This window comes from Triturus cristatus, chromosome 3_1, assembly GCF_964204655.1.
Source record: "Triturus cristatus chromosome 3_1, aTriCri1.1, whole genome shotgun sequence".
Lineage (NCBI taxonomy): Eukaryota > Metazoa > Chordata > Amphibia > Caudata > Salamandridae > Triturus > Triturus cristatus.
Genome location: NC_140583.1, coordinates 106,672,680 through 106,695,286, shown reverse-complemented (window position 1 = coordinate 106,695,286; position 22,607 = coordinate 106,672,680). Strand labels below are relative to the sequence as shown.

At 45.1% G+C, this 22,607-nt stretch overlaps 1 long non-coding RNA gene across 2 annotated transcripts; it reads right to left on the bottom strand.

Annotated features, from left to right (window-relative positions):
- Nucleotides 1-5,748: 5,748 nt before the first annotated feature.
- Nucleotides 5,749-13,633, bottom strand: LOC146859784 (uncharacterized). 2 transcript variants are annotated; one of them, XR_014978716.1, is made up of 7 exons: nt 13,517-13,633; nt 9,360-9,509; nt 8,361-8,421; nt 8,044-8,251; nt 7,492-7,599; nt 6,924-7,031; nt 5,749-5,975 (listed from the first exon to the last, which is right to left on the bottom strand). It is a non-coding gene; the product is annotated as an uncharacterized LOC146859784 (long non-coding RNA). The 2 variants fall into 2 exon arrangements; XR_014978717.1 differs by lacking the exon at nt 9,360-9,509.
- Between the last annotated feature and the right edge of the window lie 8,974 nt (nt 13,634-22,607).

Genomic DNA, 22,607 nt, shown 5'->3' with positions numbered 1-22,607 from the left:
AGGGGAGCCACAGGTCAGACTGAGCACAATGGTGCATTGGTATAGTTTTATCTGAGCCCCAGTACTGGAATAGTAGGGGAGCTAGTACTGGAATAGTAGGGGAGCCACAGGTCAGACTCAGCACTAAGGTGCACTGGTGAAGTTTTATCTGAGCCCCAGTACTGGAATAGTAGGGGGGCTACAGGTCAGACTCAGCACTAAGGTGCATTGGTATAGTTTTATGTGAGCCCCAGTACTGGAATAGTTGGGGAGCCACAGGTCAGACTCAGTACCAAGGTGCATTGGTGTAGTTTTATCTGAGCCCCAGTACTGGGATGATAGGGGGGCTACAGGTCAGACTCAGCTCTAAGGTGCATTGGTGAGGTTTTATCTGAGCCCCAGTACTGGAATAGTTGGGGAGCTACAGGTCAGACTCAGTACCAAGGTGCATTGGTGTAGTTTTATCTGAGCCCCAGTAATGGGATGATAGGGGGGCTACAGGTCAGACTCAGCTCTAACGTTCCAAGGAGCTGCGTTGCTGATTAACGTAGGGATATCTGACAAAAAGATTACCTGTAGCTCAGACCACCAAGACAACGCCTCCGATTCTGACTCGCTTCAAATTGACAATGTTGGGCTTCCGATATGACAGCAGACGAAGTGATTTGGTTATCACTGCTCTTTCTCCTCTGCATGCTGGTCACGTTAAGTTGATCTTGTTATAATTACTGCTCGTGTCAATGCAGCTGCGCATTGCCAGACTGCCTTTGCTACCCCCGCCCCCACCCTCATTGCTGCTTTATGGATCTTACAGAAGAGATGCTATGTGCTTTTAACTTTATATTCTGCATAGTTTGGGTGGCCAGCCGTTGCTGGACTGCTCTGGGGATGGGGTGCTGAGTACACAGTTTTTTGTTATGTCCAGTGCTGTCTCTGGTGCTTAAGATATGCGGATGTTGTTGGGTGGTGGAAGGTGGTAGCTGGGGAGAGGTCCACGCTAGATTGCCTCATAGCTAGCGATATTGCCAACACACTCAACAACTACACAGTGATGACATGGAACATACGTAGCATGGGCACTGCGACCAAACAACATAAAATTCTGATGTATCTTAAGAGACGTGATGTTCATGTCGCGCTGCTTCAGGAGTCGCACCTTACTTTGTCTAAAGTTGATCGCGTCCGCCGGCGGTGGTGGGGTCAGCTTCATAATACTATATACTCGGCCTCTGCAAGGGGGTGCTAATCTGGGTGCGGGCGGATGTTCATTTTGAGAAAAATGCAGTTGATATAGAAAAAGAGGGCCAATATGTTTTGGCAGAGGGGTGACTTAGCGGGAAACCCCTGGTCCTAGGTAGTGTTTAAGCTCCAAATCATGACCAGACCTCATTTCTTTATACCCTATCAGGAGGATTAGCTCTCCTGACTGGAGGGACGTGTCTTATTGGAGGCAAATTTTCACTGTGTTTTAGACACATCTTTGGACCACTGGACTCTGACACTCACGGTGGCAGCTGTCCATAGAGCAGCTGTTGGTTTGGCCTCTTGGATTACTCACTAGGATATGGAAGCCCTCTGGCATACTCAACATCCCACAGACAGGGATTACTCCTTCTCGAGCCTTTATCATGTTCACTTGAGAAATGATTGCTTTGTTTGCTAGTTATATATAACACACAGAATACTTGGGTTGTACACTGTCTGGCCATAGCCCTCTCCGTTTGACGTTTTGACGTTGAAGCCTGTGGATGAATGCCCACCTATACCATCATGGTGGCTGTACTCACCTTCCCTGAAGGACGCTGTTTTTAGACACTCTTTAACAGCCAGAATCGCTGAATTCTTTATCACTTTCCCGGGTTCAGCATCGAGTCGAGGCCTAGAATGGAACACTTTTAAAGTTGTGATGAGGGGGCACTGCTTGGGGCACTCAGTGGGTATCCGACGTGACCTGGAGGGAGATCTCCAGGGGTTTGAGGCTGATGATCAATCAGCAGGACAATGAGCTGGGTGGTACCTCCGAAGCCCTTCCGTGGTTGCTAGAGACAGATGAACTTTATAATGTGGTCCTGGATGGGCTCCGATACCATGGCTATAAAACTATGTAAATAAGTTACACAATGAGGAGGGGGCTTTGGGATGGCTCTTCTGCTTGGCTGGTTCATGCAGAGAGTAGGGGTCCCCCTATTACTCTTCTAGTGCCGACTGGGAGGATGGTAATCTTTCAGCTGAAAGCAGCATAGGCTGTCAGGGAATGGGGGGGTAGGGTGGGGGGAAACAAAATAGGAGAAACCAAAAAAACACATACCTCATCACAGCCACCGTCTCTCCACAGTCATCTCTCTGCCTCCCTTCCTGGTGAGTCCCGGAAGCAGGAAGCACACAGGCTCTCCTAAGCCAATCACTCTTCAATGCAGCGTTGTGATTGGTCTGAGTTCTGTGGTCAGACAGGGACTGGATGCCTGTACATGTTCTTCACCCAGGCTGTGTATTACAGCCCAGTGGAGAACATGCTCAGTGCGCATGACTGTTTGGCTGGCCCAAGACGACCTGCCAAACCGTCATGCGCATGTTAGTACATGAACCATTCCTTCCCCTGTGACACCAGAGGGCCCGCCCTAACCCAGCTACGGGAAAAAAATGATAATAACGATATCATTATCATTTTATTTTTCCTGCTCTGAGAGTAGTGGGGCGACAATCCTCCGCCTCAGCGGAGGAGCCTCCCCTGGCCAAAAGATATTAAAGAGGCATTGAGGTCTTATTACATGTCCGTATGTCATGTGCCAAAATTGGGGCCCCTGACGGCTTCGGAACCCTTCTTCGAAGGCTCCCACTTAGGTCTCTCCCACAGGTGGAACAAGAATTACTGGGCTCTCCAGTGTCAGTCATGGAGGTTAGAAACGCCATCAAAGACATAGGGATAGGCATGATGCCTGGCACAGATGGCCTCCCCTTGAAGTTTTACAAGAGGCTTGAGCGCGTACTGGCACCTTAATTCTTGGTAATGGATGCGGAGGCCTATAGAATGGGTATACTTCCAGCAGCAATGAGGGAGGCTCTAGTGGTGCCCCTGCCCACATCTACCTCGCAGGATGTGCCTTCTTCAGACTTTTGACCCCTCTCTAGGTTGAACTCTATCTTCAAAATACTCCATAAAATACGAGTGTCCTGGTTGTTATCCCATATGCAGGCCCTGATTCATGGAGACCATGACAGTTTTATACCAACCCGTAGCACATCTCACAACCTCCGTAGACTTTATTCTATCCTGTATGCCCATGACCGATTACCTGACCCTGCTGCAGTGATTGTTTCAGTGGACCTTGCCAATGCCTTATCAATGTAGCTTGGAAGCTACATTAGGTTTAGGTAGCTGAGGGCTCTTTGTACTATGAGATCAGTGGAAATGTGTCTGGGAGACAAAAAAGGGGTTCTCGATACCAATTCACCGTGCTCTATAAACCACGCTACAGTGATACATTTTCACTGATATCTAACTTCAAAGACTAGCTGAGCTCTTTGGTAGAAATGTTTTATTGCAGCAGGAGAATCTGAAACTCATAGAACAGTCAAGACAGCGTGGGTGTGTGTCCATGTGTGTATTGGATTGTGTTTAAACCAAAATACAGAAATTAGGATGTGACAGGCGCTGGGACATTTAAATGGGACAGAGTTAAGGAGAACAAGTATTTGCCTGCAGCTCCTACATTTAAAATGTACTGCATTATCCCCTCCTTGGATCTGCACTTATTCTGCAAGGGACTTCCTCAAAGCCCTTCCCCATCTGCACTGCAGATGGGGGGGCTATTGAAATAAAGGGGCTCATGCCTCTGTTTCCTTGTTGTTGGGATTGTTGCTGTGAAGACCCGCCAGGCTCTGTCACTCCTGCTGAGCACTGACAAACAGGGTCTTGTGGCCCCGGCACGAGGATCGCAAATGCAGGCTGCCCGGTGTCCACGAAGGAGACCCGCTAAGATGGTGGCCACCTTAGTGCCACAAGATGGCACAGGAGGCAGCCTCCCAGTGTTTGGGACCGTCAGAGGTCCGGTGTGCCGCGTCACTTCCGGGTAGAGGGGACGGGGGTGAGGTACATATAACTCTCCCCGCCCACTGGGCACCCTCTTTGCCCACTACCCTGACGCCATTTCGGACGTGTCCCCGGGATCCGCGCTTAATTGCGGTGTGTGCTGTTCCTCCCTCCCCCTATTCGGGGCAGCCGTTCCCGGCCCCTGCCGTGGTGCGGTCTACTATGGGGGGAAACAGCTCCCAGGGGAAAAGGGTAGCCTCACCCCTCCCCTGGTAGTGCGCTGTGACCGGGGAGTGGGTTTTAATTTAAGTTAGGCCCAGAGCAAGTGGTAGGCGTCGGCCGGGACCTGGCCCGACTCAGGCCCCAGGGTCGCCGCTGCTGGTGGTCGCAGGGGCTTCTGCCCGCGTGGTAACTGGAGAGTGGGGTTTAATTTAATTCAAGCCCAGAGCAAGTGGTAGGCGCTGGCCCAACTCGGGACCCAGGGGCGCCGCTGCTGCTGGCGAGGGGGCTTTTGCCCCTGCGTGGTGTGGGGGTTGGGGGGATAGCGAGCGGCGAAATATCCCTCCACCCTCCGTGTATTTTCTGCGCCGTCAGCTTCCACCAAGCAGTGGGATGTGGTCTCCAACAGTAGGCCTCATTCTGGGCCCTGACCCGCGCCTCCAACAGTACCCAAGTCAAAAAGGAAGATCATCCTGGACTCATTCTAGGGTCATCCGATGACTTCAGCCAGGCTATTCCTGTAATTATCTGGGGAAGTCATCCCAAGCCATCCTGAAGTCTGCCCAGAGAGAAATATTTAAATGAGATGACTCTTACTGTAATCACAAAAACTACTCCAGGATGGTGTCCTGATTACTTCAATTAAAAATGCGTGATGATCCTTTACAACTCCAAGAATACTAATTGACAACTGCAGGATGAGTGTGAATTACTCCAGGATGGTGTCCTGATTACTTCAATTAAAAATGCGTGATGATCTTGTACTTCTCAAGGAATACTAACTGACAAGTGCAGGATGAGTTTGAAATACTCCCGGATGATTTCAGGACAACCTCATGGTTACTGTTTACAACCACTGGATGATTTGCTAACATCTTCAGAATTATTATGCATTACTGTAGTATGATTTTATGACAACTTCGAATTGGAGTTAATGTACACAAGGGTATTGGAAAAATACTACGGGCATCACTGCCTAACAACCAAGAGTACTCCGTGGAATTATTTAGAAGTAATCCCAATTCGTAACATCCAAGAGTATCCACTGGATGGGCACTCTTGGCTATTGCAAATGGGCATTACTTCAGAATGGTTTAATAAAATGTTCTCGATGCTTGTAGATCACTCCTAAATGTTTAAATACAGACTTTCCAAATGTCCTTTCCTTCATCCTGGATTACTCAAGTCTAATTTAAAAACAAATTTGAAATTAAATACTTGGGTGAAACATGGTGTCCCTTTAAAAAAGAAAACTGTATGGGTTTAAAACAGGATCCTTCTTTAACCAAGGACAATGATATAAAATGAATTTGTGAGGAGCGTTGGTGTTGGCAAGAATACCATTTGCATTGAGTAGCAGCCTTGCAACGTATGACCTTTCCCCATACTAATTGTGACAGGTCTTCATTTGAGCTAAACGACGTCACTCTAAGTTTTGATATGGTGACCTGTGGCAATACACCGAACAAAGAATTGGTTCAAATAAATGGATCTGAAATTACTTCTCACTGTGTGCTTTTATTTCCCCAAAGCATGTACATGACCTCAAAGAGAGATAGTATACTGTTCAGGATAACATTAAAAGTAAGGAAAGTGAAAAAAGTCAACAAAAGAAGCAGCTCTATTGTGTGTTGCCAGATTCAGAGTATTTTGTCCTCTTTTGCAATTGCAGATCCTTACGACAAGAGCCCTTCTCGTAGTTTGGTTGTTGAGAGGAAGCCAGCTTGCACTAAGATTTCATAACATTCTGAAAAGATAACAAAAGACTATATTAGTACACTTTCTACAATTGAGTTACTTTAGATTTTCTTTTAGATTAGCTGCCTTAATAAAACACTGGATTCCCCTCCACCATAAAGGGCGCCTTATGAGAGGTTTTAACACTTCTTTGCTGATGCTTCTGGTTCACATTTGAACTTAGGCCATTGATCAGATGGAAGGTGAAGAAAGAAAATATCCCTTTCTCAACTGTAAGAGTGAAGGGGAAAATTAGATTCAGAACAGTCCCAGAGTTTCAATATTATTGTAAAAAACGGCTTTTTATCCTCAAGAGACGGCGAATTTTAGGTTTTAATCTCCGCCACACATTGACCACAGTTTGACAGCATTGTGCCTTTAATCAATGCTCCTCTAACATTCAGGATAAATTACAGATGTACAAAGGTAAAGAGTGGTTTCCCAGTTACCAGAGTCTGTAAGCCACTAGATGTAGCCTGTGCAAACAGGGAGTAAACTACCTTGGGTTCAACTTATGCTGCCTTCAAGAAGGATATTGGCGGAAGGTCCACAACTACGCTTGCAGCAAGCCCGTCTGGAAAAGAAAGTCCCAAATTCCCTTGCAGCCAGTACATGAATGCAGACAAGCAAGTGTTTGGACCAGGGATGCAGATGAAAGTATGAAGTAAGGCTGGAAGCACTGTGTGCTTTCAGTGCTGTCATGAAGATTTCTAGTTTAAGGCCTGGATTGCTTGCTTATTTGAAGAGAACTGACTGAAGGAGTAAAAAGGCAATACAAAACAGCATAAAAGGAACACTGCAGCAATAACGTGAGCCGCTATGGGACCACTTAGGCCTTAAGGTTTTATAAGTCAAAACACATTTTTAATGTTAGTTACTGTTTTTACACAAACAATTTGCAGCTTTAACCTGAATGTTCGTTACCAGAAGGGTAATTAGATGATTTGGAATATCTTACCAAATAAATCTGCAATTTCCGGTTGATCCCTGCCCAATGCTCATCTCAGCAGACAATTTCATAATGAATAGGGTTCAACAGAACCTCTAACAGCTGCTGCATATCATCCTGCAGATAACAAAGCATTAATATATATGCCATCATATATACATGATTTTAAAAGTAAACGTTTTTGTTTCTGGCCGGCTAATTGACATTCATAAGCACCATGTGTAACAGTGATCAAAAAATGATGCATTAGTGCCAGAAATACGCATTGGTCATGTCAAAAATGTACTCCAGAACCAATTTCTTTTTGCAAAGAACATACAATGTTTGTCAAAGCACACAGCGCTGCCTGCAAATGATAAATAGCCTACTGATTTCCACACGTACTTCAGCTGGCCTACAATTCAGTAGGTGTTTTTAATATTATTATTTTTATTTTAAGGCACAGCTTTTGGTGAACAGAAACTTATTTCAGAGATATGCACGTGAGGAGTACAAAGTGCAGGAAAATTAGGAGTTTTAGGTTATGTGGTCAAAGTTGCTTCTACTCACTTGGTTTTAAAAGATGAGTTTCACTTACCTTTTGAGAAATCATTCTTATCTTGAAATTTTCTTACATTTGTTTGTATTAGTTTGAGCTCCTCATTCAGACCCATAGCAGGGTAATCTGACGAATAGCTGTAATTTCCTAGAATAATTGACAAGCAGTTATACATGATTAACTTATGAAAAAAGTATTTTGTAAATAGGCACATAACATTGGGAATTCAACTTCTTAAGCATAAACAGAGAATGTGTGGTTGAGTTTCACTAATTCTCAAATGAAATGATTGCCCACTGTGTTGCATGTTTGGAAATAAATTAAACCCACCCACACACAACAGATGAGATAACGCACTTGAGCAAATCAAATAGGAAAGGAAACCCTATGTTCCTTTACGAGTCAATTAACATGCTGGTTCTTATTATGTGATATTGCAAAGAGCATGTCATCATCCTGAGAAATGAGCAAATCGATCAATAAAAGTGTTCTGGCAAAGACTTCCAGCACCAAAATCCCACACCCACTGCTTCCAAGACAAGACAGCACCTTCCTATCATTTCCCACACTCCCTTTGTGTTGTCGACTTACCTGCTCGGGTCCTGTTGACCCGGAGTCGGGAATTCGTGGTACCATGATTGGACGTCTCTGACATGTTACGGCTCCGACACGCGGGTCTTCCTCTTACATGTTGTTGATCTCTTCTTCAGGGTTTCTGTCCGCATCCATGTTCCCTCGCCGGAGGTACCAGCTTGTGTAGCTCTGTTTCTTCACGCCGGAGTTTCTTCAGCCTCTCGTCCTGTACAGAATACAATGAGAGAAGAAAGATATATTTAACCAAAGAATCCTGATCTATCAGGTATATGGTAGGATGATGATGTTATATATGGTTAGAAGGACATAGTTACTTATCTGATCCACGGAGAGTGGAAAAATGGTTATTCTTTTGCTTCCCTTATTTAACACGGGCTGGATATAAAGAAAAAATAGATGCAAGTTAGTTTCTGATTTCTTAAGGAGACGCTATATCCCTATCTGACTCAGCACCTTTTTGTGTAGATTTTTCATATTGCATCCTATCTAGGAAAATATGTTTTTTGCCTAGTATTAATTAGGATGTATATTTTTGGGGTCTAATTGAGTGCTACAGTGGCATTTGTTGAGGTTAGTCCCCCTCATTGTTTTTTGCAATTATACATATAACTTCTTTTACCATAAGGTGAATAGCTAAGCTCACAAAAAAGGGTAACTGCCATTCTGCAGAACCAGGCAAACAAAGATGTGGGCTCTCAGTCATGCTGCATAACCAGGCTAAGAAAAAGCAGGGCCCTGGTCGAAGGTGCATAACATAGGCTCAAATACCATATACCAGTGGTTAGCTGCATAGAACACATTTAATTCATGCTACTTACACTAGATGTGGAGCACTGGTCTGCGCCAGACAAAAGAGCTCACATTTATACGGGGTCACTGGTCCGTGCTTCATACTCTGGCTTCACCCACAGAACTAGCCTATGTTACACAGTAGCGATTAGGGGGACAAAAGAAAATAAATAGTGCCACGTTTTTTGGTTTGCGTTCAGTGAAGCAGCCCTGATACCAGGAGTGGGGCCTAGTAGAGTTACAGAAGGACAGCATCACAATACAAAGGTTTACTTTTTGCTTTCATACACTTTTTCCAATATAAAAATACCAGAGGTAGCCAACATATCATGCGTGCTCACATATGGCCAAGAATGACCCTCTTTATGACTGGGCCAAAGTTTTCCAATGGTTGGGCATCATGCAATGGTTGCCTAGTTGCCAAGGAAAACCATTATGTGAGGATCAGCATATCACCAGTGTTGGCAATGGGAGCAACACTACTCCCTCAGGCACTCAGAGCCTTAAATGTTTTTCTAGATTACCTTTTACTGCTGTCACGATGCCAAATGGTGCTCCAGGCTGCCTTGCTTTTCCCCTCACGTAGACAGCAGCAGTTCCCCGGTTAGTACTCCTGGGAGAAGTAGACGTGAGTCCTTTGGGTAGACTGCAGGAGACAACTGGGAGAGAGACGCCTACAAAAGAAACTCCACACAAGGTTATATCAAAAATGGCCTTTGTATTATCATAAAACACATTAGAAACATAATCACACATTTACACTGTGCCAACTGGCACTAGGCAATATTCACAGGAGATTATATACAGGACCAGGCCAATAGGGCCACGGTCAGAACCATCAGAACACGTAAGTAAACTCAAATATAAAAACACAACCAGTAACTACTGGTACCATAATGACCTAAGCATTATTGAACAAATTGTGTGATCCTGAGCAAATACCTTTTCAATTTTTTCAACATAATCTGTTTGGTCATTGTGATCAAATTCTAAATGTTGTAATAAACATTGCACATTAAAAATAAAGTTAAATATACAAGAGCTATGCTATATTTTACTACTAAACAGGCAGCCACAAGTGCAGTTACCTTGAAGACAACAGGGTAATGATTTGAATGGTGCAGCAGGTGCAGTGGCACCGGTCCCAAAAGTTGTCATAACTCCTCTAAACACCCAATATTGCTATTTTGACTACTAAACAAGCAGTCAAAATTGAAATTACCTTGCAGTTATCAGGGACTTTATTTTAAAGGAGCAGCAGGTGCAATGGCACCAGGGCCAAAACGTGTAGGGACCCCACCAAACCCATATCACTGCTAAATGTTACTACTAAACAAGGCCGTTACAAATACATTTATCAAGCACGCAATAGGGTCATCACTTGAATGGTGCAGCAGGTGCAGTAGCACCAGAACCAATAGCTCTAGGGACCACGCTAAACACCTAATATTGCTATATTTTACTACAAAACAGGCAGTCACAAGTGCACTCGCCTAGCAGACAACAAGGTCATGACTTAATATTGCAATATTTTACTACTATAAAGGCAGGTACATTGCAGATAAAAGGGGCTTGATTTGAATGGTGCAGCAGGTGCAGTGACACCGGGGCCAAAAGCTCTAAGGACCCTGATAAAAACGCAGAATACTGCTACATATTACTACTAAACAGACAGCCCTGTTTTCCCTCCGCCCACCCTCCCACTTACTGACAGTAAAAGAAGAAATGACACCCCCCTCCTGGAGCCTTAAATAGCCCTGGGACCGCCACCCCAAGGCTCCCCGTTGATCCCCATGGTTGCCTTGGGTGGGACTAGGGCACCCAGTCTAGAAGCCAGGCCCCGGGCAATGGTTTCCCGGAGGCAAAAATCAGCCCCTTGAGGGGGGCTGCGTGTCCCACCTCCTATGTAAAAATAAAGGTCAGGGCCTGGGGGAATGTGGTCCCGGGGCGGGGACCATGTGACCCCCTTCCCTCCTTAAAATGCTGGGTGAGGGCTGGGCAGCTGAATCTTGATGAGCAAACGGTTCTGGGTGATACCAGTACTGCACAAAAATGTAAAAGGTATCTCCATAGTATAAAGCAAATAATGTTTTAAAAGGTGAGTTATTTCAGCCTCGCAGCATAAAAGAAAGCTGCGCGGCTGCTATGTTAAACATAAAGCGCGGTGCTGAGTATTGTATAAAACTTAAATTCAATGTCAGCAGTAAGCTTTTTAAAAAAGGTTTTCACACCAAAAGTTAAAGCGTGTCGCTGCAGCGAGCGCTTTTAGTAAATATAAAGGCGGCGTGCATTTGTAAATATAAAAGCGTACAAACAAAAAAAGTAAGCACGACTGCTATACTTGAAGCAGACTGCGCGGCTAAAATAAAAGCGGACGGCGTGATGTGATGTGGTGTAGGGGCAAATCATTAAACAAAACAGTGCTCACAGCCAAGATAAAGCAGACCGTGTAACGAGACAAGTAAAAGGTCCAATTGTTATGGACGGTAACAAATGCAGACAAGGCGAAATCAAGAAGGGACTAACAAGCCTAATAACGACTCGGAAGGCAGCATTTATGAAGGACATTGACACAAGCCAATTAAAAATATGTGCGGAGAGTGGGCAGAACCTTAAAGCCATCCTCCAATACTGCATGCCTCGCAGCAGCGCATGCGCTGCATAGGCTCGACCTAAACACAGATAAAAGGGAGAGGAAGAAAGGAAGAGATATCGGAGTGGTAAAGACAGATAGGGTACAGAAAGGAACGAGAAGAGTGAAGAGAACTGGTAATAGCAGAAACTGGAGTGCGAGAAAGGAGGCTGATAATTAAAAGTGGAAAAGGCATGTAAGGGAAAAAGGAGATCTGGAAAAGGAAGCGTGAAAAAGGTTAGAAAAGAAAGTGGGCAAGAAATAAAGAAAGGTGAAAAGTAGGTAGGGCATATTATCAAGGTCCGGCGTTAAAATTATCATATATAATATATATGTCTAGAAATAAAATATATGAAGTTTAGGGAGGACAGGCCTGTATCATTACTGGGCTTCACCATATGCATAGCTCTGCTGCCCAGACACACAATAGTGATTCATTCAACGTGACAGGGTTTTCTGCCATGAATAAGTTTTACTTTATTAGTTAATTGGCTCAGTGAAAACCTATGAAAAAGTCACCAGGAAAGGAAAATAGGCAGAGAGAATTATATTTATTATTATTATTCTCTCTGCCTATTTTTCCTTTCCTGGTGACGTTTTCCCCTGAAACAATTAACCAATAAGGTCAAATACAATAAAATGACAGAATGGCTGTGGAATGGGGAGGTTACTTCTAGATTAATGCTCTTGACATGGTTTGCAAAGTTTTTATGTTGGGAACCATTGCCTGCTAAAATCCCAGAAAGCCCCTTTGAAAAGAATTCTCTGAAGACATCTGCTTCTTGTCATGAAAGCTCGGAGGCCTACTCGGTGATACTGCACGCATGGGGCAGGCAGAAAATGAAAACAATTAGTCAAATGAATAAAATGTAGCCATGAACAGCTAGGTTTTCACTAGGCAACTAAAACAGCTCATCATATCATCGCAACTTTCCTACATAATGCCCAGCTATTAAGTGTTATGCCCAGAATCACAGGATGGGGATCCCACGCTAGGACTGGAACCCGGGCCCCCAGTTTCAAAGTGTGCAGGTGTAACTGTGAGGCCATACCGAAGACTGGGTATGGCGAAAAAAAATCCCAACTTCAATCGCCACCACACATGATTTTTATTAATAGAGCATGTAATTGATCTGAGCCTGAAGCACCGATGTTGCAAAGGGAACTCACACACACTGCCTCAATAGGAAGTTACCTGCAGCGTCCCAAATGTCTACAAATTATGGGATCCAATACCCATCTCTAAGAAAAGCCCCATGATTTGGTAAAGTTAAGTGAGAAGCGGAATCCTACCTCCAGCTCACTCACATACCAGACATGCCAACCATCCCAATTCAGGCGGGAGACTACCGATTTCAAGGCTAGTCTCCAGCCCCCCCCCCCCCACACACCCCCGATTCTGCAAGCAAAAACCCGAGTCCTCGGGGTTTCAGCAGACATGGCGTGGTATTGTGTAACGTGCTAATTCTTCCAGCAATAGTCAGAGTAGCGATGCAGGGGCTCTAGAAGGGGTGAAAAACCAACAAAGCCCCATTAACAAGCGAATTATCTTTTAAAGATATGTGAAGTACTCGAGGGTGACTGTGTGTGTGCCTGGGCTGCCACACGGGGGGAGGGGGGTTGGTATATGCACTGCCAGCAACCTGCCAGGCCAGTGAGTGCAGAACACTTGCATAACCCTCTCTCTGCCTGCCATTGCGCTCCATGCTTTTGAAAGGTAAGAAAAAAACGTACATTTGCGTTTCAAATGTCCGATCCTGCGTTTCAAATGTCCGATCCTGCAGCAGCTCACTTCCAAAGCCCATCCATGATAGTAACCCGATCCAAGGCCCCATTCTCCCGATTTTTTGTAAAGAATCTCCCACTTTGCTCTTCTGAAATGTTGGCATGTATGCATAAAGCACTGCATTACAGCGCCGCATCTTAAAAAAAGGCGGGTTCCCGCCTTTCAAACAAAAGCGCGGCAGAGTACTCCAAAGTGGCGTGAAATCACACCCACCTCACTTCCACATCTTCTCACCTGCACCCTCAGCCCCATGAAAAAAATACCTAAGAAATGGAGCACTTTGCTTCTTTCCCGGTGCAGCCCGATCCGTGTGCACATAACCCGGTCTCCTCACTCGGTCGGACACAGAGTAGTACTGTACAACTCAGCTTCCGCTTCCGTTCCAACCAGGGACGGGTGCGGCATGGTAGGCCTGGATCCTACCAAAACGAGCCCAAAGGTAGCCTGTAGTGCTGCTCCGAGGCAGGAGGGGCTGGGAAAACGTGATGCAAGCAATTAAGGAATGAAAAGACAGCGGCCGACTTTGAAGCTGGGTACAGTGTCTAAGTCTCCGCGGGAGGCTCAGAATCCTGTGATTCTGTGCAAATCGCTCAAGACCAATTGTTTTTATTTGCAACTAACCTGCATTCAGGTATGACCACAATGTAGCTGCAAGTAGTGCAGAAATAGTGAATTATTCCCTTTGTTTTGCAAAGCTGAATTTGAATTAAAAAATATTCTATGCGGAGTATTGTATTTATTCGTTGTTTTCGCCGTTTCTTAGTATACATTTTAAGTCACTTAAGTATATCCTCTGTGCTAATGCAGCCAAGTATTCTTTTAGCGCGTAACGATCACAGGTTTCATGGCATGTTCATTGAATTTTAAGCATAAACAAAACGAAAAAACATTTTTGCATTCCTTCTTTATCAAAGAAAGGCCAAGGTTAATGTAAAACAGTCAGCGACTCAGACTCTACTGACTTCTGGAAAGCCGGAGCGATTAATGGGTCCTCCGTGACACAAAGCAGCATCTGTTGCCTCAGACAGGGATGCCAAGTGGGGCATAGCTAAACATTAGTACTAGCGCGAGCAGTGACATTTGATGTGCGATGTCTGTGAAAGGTCGCAAGTCACCAAGCTCCTATGTATAGCTACATACTTAGTGTGATTAAATAATTGAAAACAAGAACATAACTGACTGTGCTATACACTAATTTCATACTTATGTGTTTGGGGCCCAGTTGTTGAATTTTAGTAGTGTTTTCTAATTATTAGGTGTTTTTGTAAAGAACTCACCCATTGTTCTCGGGGGTGGGATTGTTGAACCTCTATTTTGTTGCTACCCTCTTCTGGTTTGTTACCCATGATATCGCAACATACATGGTGTGCATTTTATACAATGTTGTGAGCATAAATGTACCACTTAATTAAGCAATAGTGCTCTGATATGTATATTACATTGATTTGCACACTTCCTTGATTTCTTTTTCATGGATAATGTGTATGTTATGTTAAGCGCTCTAACACTCTGCATTGGGATGAGTTGCGCTATATTGAAAATGCAATCGGTCTCGCATTTGTTTGTGTTAGAGTTATTGGCATAGCACCCAGGCCTTCTAGCATTGAAGTCTCCGCTAATGCATGCACTGTAGGTTTAATTGCAGAGTTGAAAATGCAGTAATATGTAAATGGTGTTCATTATGCAGTAAAAAGGAGATTCTGAACTTTTTTTATTTACGTTTGAGTGCCTGTCATGTATTTCAGTATTTTATCTTGTAAATTGCACGTCGTCACGTTTTTCTCCTTGTAATGTGCACCGTACCATATGCGCGAATCCGGCCGAGAAAATAACAAAATGAAGCACGGGCTCTTCCTTGTATTGAAGCCCCTTCTTCAAGACTTCCAAATCCATTTCCCTCTAAAGCTGCCTAAACACGCAACACAGCTCGCATGTGCTGCGCAGTTTGCCAGCAGTGCTTGTTTTGAAGCAGGCTCGCGCCTGAGCATGAGCGCGGAGCACCGCCTGGCTGGCTGAAGTTGCGTTTCGTAGCTCTGAAGAGAGAAGGTATACAGCCCTGCAGATGGAAGCCGGGAGCAATAGCTGAAGGAACTGGCCACGATTGGTCCAAGCTGCGCATTGTCACCAATTGCTGTGTGAATAGCAATACCATTAAAATCTCATCATTCACAACCCCACTTTCAGGGTGCTATACCGCAAGCTCCCTTCGACGCATCGCTTTCTTTAGCATTTGATATGATAAAGTCGTCAGAAAATGAAGGAAATGGAGAACCTGCAGCAAATGCGGGGAGGGGGCGTGATACAAAACAAGAATACGACGAGTTCAAACAGTGTTAGCTCTGCAGAGCATCGTTTAGAAAGTCACCATGGCATTCTTGTAAAGACCAACACCGATCTCAGAACAGGGAGAAAACGCCAGCTAGCCGCGACATGATGTCCCTTAGCAAGTTGAGAAGCCCCTTTCAAATCCGCATTCAACGCACCTCAGACTGAATAGGGATGAGATGACAGCATTAGCCGTACACTCAATCCATTTCCAGGGAGCATAATGGTGCCTGACAGGAGTTTCAAATCACCAAGTAGTGCTGATTAGTCCAATAGTTATATCAGACGTGGTTGCAATGCATCAGAAAAGGGCAAATGTCTCGCGCAAAACAGGAGGAATCAAGGCAAATATTTTAATGAATGCCTGAATAGAAGCTGTGCTTTGGAAGAAAAAACTGAAAAAAAAAAGCAAGCGCTTTCAGCGCGATGTCAAACAAGAACCATCAGTTGGTATTAAAGAAAACGTGGTAAATAATATTGTATATTGCAGAGGTGCTAGTGTAAGGTATATATGCCACCTGCATCCCAAATGGCCCATTATAACAATTCAGTAAACCGGAAAACATAATAAAACATCAATCAAACTCTTTACTACACTGATTGTAGCACAGCTACTTGCACCGACAAACAAGCATTGAAAAACTAAATGTTTGACGTTTTAGTGTACCGATTAAAAGTCATTGTGTTCGAGTACCCTCCCAAAATATTAGACCAAGGAGTCTGCCAATCACCTGCTTGTCCGGGGCTAAAATTGAAAATTATTCTTCTGGGATACTATAACGTGGGGGTCATTGAGTGGCAACAAAAAGGGGGTGGAACTAGAATGTGCAGTCATGACGCAATGTTTTTTTAAAACGCCGACCAAATAAATTGGCATCAAAGACAAATGTAGTAGTAAATCTCTTATGGCTTTGTTTTTATAATCACACTAAAATTACCCTGAGCACCCCAAAAACAAAACACACCCTGATTCCTAAATTTTCTACTACACCCCAAACCTAAAGCCACCCTGAACCCTACAAATCCTCCAGCACATCTAAACCCAAACACACCCTGAACCCTAAAAATTCCCCTACACCCCAAAACCCTAACCCACCATGCCACTTAAAAATACCCCAGCACCCCAAAAACTAAACCCACCCTGAACCCTAAAAATACCCCAGCACCCCAAAACCCAAACATACCCTTAACCCTAAAATTACCCATAACCACTTAAAATAAACCTGCACCCCAAAACCTAAACCCACCCTGAACCCCAAAAATACCCTGGGCACCCCAAAACCCAAACATGTCAACCCTAAAACTACCCCGGACCACTAAAAATAAACCTGCACCCCAAAACCTAAACCTTAAACATACCCCTGCACCCCAAAAACTAAACCCACCCCGAACCCTAAAAATACCCCAGCACCCCAAAACCCAAACATACCCTTAACCCTAAAATTAGCCATGACCACTAGAAATAAACTTGCACCCCAAAACCTACAACGACCCTGAACCCTAAAAATACCCCTGCACCCCAAAACCTAAACCCACCCTGAACCCCAAAAATACCCTGGGCACCCCAAAACCCAAACATGTCCTTAACCCTAAAACTACCCCTGACAACTAAAAATAAACCTGCACCCCAAAACCTAAACCCACCCTGAACCCTAAAAATCCCCCAGCACCTCTAAACCCAAACACACCCTGAACCCTAAAAATTCCCCTACACCCCAAAACCCTAACCCACCATGCCACTTAAAAATACCCCTGCACCTAAAACCTAAACCCACCCTGAACCCTAAAAATACCCCAGTATCCCAAAACCCTAACATGCCCTTAACCCTAAAAATACCCAGACACCCCAAAACCTAAACCCACCCTGAACCCTATAAATACCCCAGCACCCCAAACGCCTTAACCCTAAAATTACCTCTGAACCCCAAAACATATAACCCTACACTCCAAAACCCAAACCCTATCCATACCTTATACTTACATATAAATCACATATGCTTCTACCATTCATGCATTTACAGCAAATTTCGTTGTAAAAGCATGTGTGGTAAATGCATATGCATTGTAATGCCATGCGTTGTAATGGCATTGCCGAGTAATGGTAGTTGCATTGTGATGGTAGGCGGGGTGATGGTAGTAGTGGTAAAAGATTAGTTGTAATGGGTGTTTACCTCTTGCACTAGAAGTATAATCATTCTCAAAACATAAGGAGCAATTTCATCATGTTAAGAAGAAATGATGCTTGTGGAGATTTGGATGTTTATTTTCAAATCATCAAGCACAATTGGATCTTATGAAGTAATCACATACTCATTCTTAAATCCTCCTAAAGTCATCAGGAATAGTCACACCTTGTGAAGTCATTGCATACTCATTCTTAAATCTTCCCGAAGTCATCAGGAATAGTCACACCTTGTGAAGTCATCGCATACTCATTCTTAAATCCTCCTGAAGTCATCAGGAATAGTCACACCTTGTGAAGTCATCAGATGCTCATTTTCAAGTCATCCACAAGTCATCGAGCTCAAGTTTCTAAACTCTGCTGATGACTTCAAGAGCTTGATGATGTCTGATGATGTGAAAATGACTTCTAGAGTAGTTGGATGATCATCCAATGACTCTGGGATTGCTTCTAAAGTAATCCTGTTTGACCTGGGTAGGCCTCATTCGGGTGCCCTGACGCCGTTTGGTTGCATTCTGAGATCGCGAGCGTTTTCATAGATTCGCGGTGAGTCTGGCCGGAAACCCCCTCGACCCCGTTTTGCATCTTGTCCCACCATGAGAGTGACTTTTGGCATATCGGGCCACAGCAGTGGTTTCTCTCCTGTGCCGCTCACTCTGAACAGCTGAAGTGTGCAAATCACGTGCGAGCCCTCCCAGGTGGGGTTGTCAGCAAGAGAAAACAAAAGGGCTTTCACTAGCTGTGGTGGTCGAGCGGTGGGAATGGCTGTGCCCTCAAAGTTATAGGGGGAGGGCAGTGTGGCTCGCCCTCGCTCCCCCTCCTACGCCATGCAAGGCAGGGACTTACCGGGCACCCGCTGTGACACAAAGTTGGTCGGCGTGAGGCAGTAGCTTGGTTGACCGGGTGTGCAGAAATGCACCCGGCTGCGAGAGGAGGCCCAAAAGCTAACGTCCACCCCCTGGGCTTTTGGGAGCAGAGGAAATCGATCCCTGGTTTCCTTCATGAGCGGGAAATAGTCGGGCGGAATGAGGGTGGCCCCTGTGGTTAGGCTGCCCGTGGTGTTGGTGGTGCACCTCTGTGGCCAGAGCTGCTGGATGCGCACCAGTGGAGCCAGGTCCGAGTCCGTTGTGTCGTGCTTTGAGCCCGGAGGGGGCTCCGATCGTCGGGACCGCCGGTGAGTCTGGGCCGCCCCCCGCAGGGCGGGGGTGGCAGCTTCAGACTGACTGAGACCCTGCCATGGCGACTTGGGTGTAGCTTGGGGCAATATCGCAGCCACTGTGGTATATATGGGGCGTGGTTATTGCTTACGGAATATTTGCGTGCGTTGGCTTCATGTACGACCTACTAAGCCTGACAGTGGCTCCTGCTTCCAGGTACCGTGGGGGTTGTGCATTGCCACGTGCTAATGGGATGAAAGATGAGGACCACCCTAGCATCAAAAGTTTTAAGTAAAGGAAGGCAGGACAGGAGGGGCCTTTGTGGGGGCCAACCAGCCTCCTTTCTAGGGGCGGTCTGGGTGTTGAGGCTGCCGGGGTTCCCTAACCCGTTTGTGCGAGAGTGCTTGGGCCAGGACGGCATCTGTGGCATCTGAGTGACGCCTATTTCCCTGGATGGTGGGGGGGGTCAAGAGAGCAGTTTGTGGTGGCCCTGGGACCAACAGGTTTGTGACCGGATTAGATGATTTGCGGTGATGCATCGCTATTAATTTTTCGTTGTATGTGGTAGTTGTCGTTGGAAGGGGGTGTCTCTTATTAACGTTATATAGAATGTTGATTGTGGTTGGGTTTCTCTCTTTCCTGCGACATTTTGTGAATAGCACTCTATTATCAGTAGAGACGAGGAGGCGTTACTATTAATTAATTCATTCGGGCTCGCTTTGGGAAAGGCTGAGTGTTATAAAATTATGGATGTGGTTGCAGGAAAGAATTAACGAACTCGGACCCCTGGTTTTGCCTAGGGGTACAAAATGGGCCAGTGTTAGTCGATCATGGGGTCTCGCTGATCTGAGCACGCAGGAATGTCTTTAGCAGCAACACTGGCCCGGAGTGCGAGGCACCAATGAAGATTTAATGTGTTGTGTTACACTTGTAATTCCAAGCAGCGGAATGCCGGCCAGTAGCAGAAACTGAGGCACGGTGCTCGGGGTTTGCGCAGGAGTGTTTTGGTGGACAGTTAGGCCGTGTCGATGTGAGTGCGTGCCAGCCGCATTTTCGGTCCCTGGACAGCTGGTGTGGGGGACACAAAGCATGGGTGCCACGCTCATTGGGCAATTCGGGACATGGGCAGACTTACTTTGGAGCGAAGGGTAGTACCTGGTCATGAGCTCTCGGGACGACTCACTCGGCGTGCCCTGACTTCGCCTTTAATGTAAGCATGGCGTTCATTGTGCTACCCCCTACCGAAGGCTCTTCAGCGAAGGTGACGCTAGTTTCACCAACTTCTGAACAGTAGTAATACATTGCCATGTGGCGTCTGCCCGAGGGCGTGGGGAGAAATAATTAGTTGGTGATGACGCATTGTACGCTCCAGTTATGCACGGAGTCCATCGTAATTTTAAAGCCTATATGGGGCACTTCTTAATTTGAGCAGGTGCTTTCCGGGGCTCGGCACCAACACTTACAAGCGGGCACCGGCACTGAGGACAGCTGCGCATTTAAAATGAGAAGAAAATTAGTTGTTTGATATTTCAACACATGTTCAAAACAACTAATACTTGCCACCCAGACAGTTCTTAAAGCTTGGGGGGTTCGACCAGTCTGAATTGTCACACTAGTAACAGTCTGATGTTAGTAGAGGGGTACACTCTGACTTTGGCAGCGCTGGTAGTGGCAATGGCGCTGCTCAAGCCTTGAGGCCGCTGCTAGGTGTTTATGCGAATCCTGGCGGTATCTATTCATAGTATCAGTTTGTGAAACAGAAGCGCCCTTTTTAAAAGTGTATACTTGCTCATGAAAGAATTTTAATGTAGAAAAATTGCCTGTTTGCACATTTGCATACTTTGCACGTTTTTTGACGTATGTTAGCCTTGCACATTTATTTTAAACTATAAAAACTGTACTGTAAATTGTATTTTACTTACGCAAACTACTGCTCTGCCCTGCCTAGCTGCCCCTGACCCCGTTCCGTCACGGCTGGTGCCGATTGAGCGGAGGGTCATCGGGGCTGGTACTCACTTCCGGTGATACCGGAACTTGCAGGTAGCGTTTTGGCTTGCACCTCCTCCTCCCTACTTAGTTCCGGCTAGGGCGCGGACGCGCACAGCGGCGCGCCGAAGGCAAGTCCGTCTGCGCCCGTCCGCGCCTGACCGCAGCCAGGAGCCAGGTACTTTGCTAGTTTGGATGATATATTGTATATTGTATTGTACATATTGTATCAGCACTTACTAATCCTGTTCTAGTGCCCATGTCCGTTATCATAGCGCGCTGTTAGAATTATGGGTTTTATCCAATATACGAGCCAAGAGATTAAAGACTTACATCCCTATGCAGGTAGCTTTACTGGCACATGGGAAATCGACCCGTCTAAGGTTCAGGACATATGGTGTTCTTCTACACCTTTTCGTTGCAGGACCCCAAAATGTCCTCATTGCTGTGACAAACAAAACACTTTCCTGAAGGCGATCTACCTAAATGCCCGCTCTATCCCCAAACACTCAACCGAGGTATGGGATATATTGGACTCAAACAACCCTGACATATGTTTCATCACTGAAACCTGGCTTCACGCGGATGCTGGCCCAGACATATATGTCGCCTTTCCCTCGCAATATAAAATCATTCGAGTTGACAGGAAAAGAAAAAGAGGGGGTGGTATACTAATAGCTTACAAAGACACTTTGGCTATCACAATTCTGGATAATATAATGGATGCTCAGATGGAAATATGCGCTGTTAGCATTAGTGGTCCCTTAAAAGGTATCTGGAGAGCAGCTTTGGTTTATCGACCTCCTGGTGTTAAAGGCAATTTCTCCAACCAAATACTAGAGTTTATAGCACCACATGTGCTAGCCTCGGAACACTTTCTCCTGATTGGTGATTTTAATCACCATGCAGAGGTATTATTAAACCCTGATACGGACAAACTAATTACAAACATGAGCTCTCGAGGTCTTGCACAGCTGGTTGATGGTTCCACTCACCAAGCGGGGCATACACTTGACCTCCTGTTTACTAATATACCCGACATTGTTATGGACCCTCCAGAAGCACTGATATGGACCGATCATTACTTATTGAAATTTATCATCCCCATGGTCTCAATAGGGAAAAATAATTTGAAAAACGAAACTGTCCTACGCAGATCTTGGAGTAAGATCTCTCCTCATCTTTTCCAAAAACACTTTGACGCAAATCATAAAGCTGTAAAAATCGACACCAATCTAAGGGCGTTAAATCTGAATAAAGATATTTTAACCACTCTTGATAAAATTGCCCCTTTTAAAAAGGCTAATCCAAAGGCAAAAACAGCCCCTTGGTTTACTGATCAATTAAAAATGACTAAAAACCTATGCAGAAGGGCCGAAAGATTATGGCGGAAAAACAGAAGCCTTGCAAATGAGGAAAGCTATAAAAAACTGCACCACCTATACATGAATGAAATAAAACAGGAAAAAAAATCCTATTTGTTGAACCGAATAGCTAGGGCAGAGAACTCTTCTAGAGAACTTTTTCACATTCTAAAAGATTTCACAACCTCCACTAGCCCACCTACCATACCTGTGTCTCAAGATTGGGCGGATTCGTTGTCAAATTTCTTTGAAGAAAAAGTTATGAATATCCAAAAGACTTTTCCCCCTATATCCAACGATAGTCATCAAACGGAACGACCCTGTTTTTTATCAAATCCAT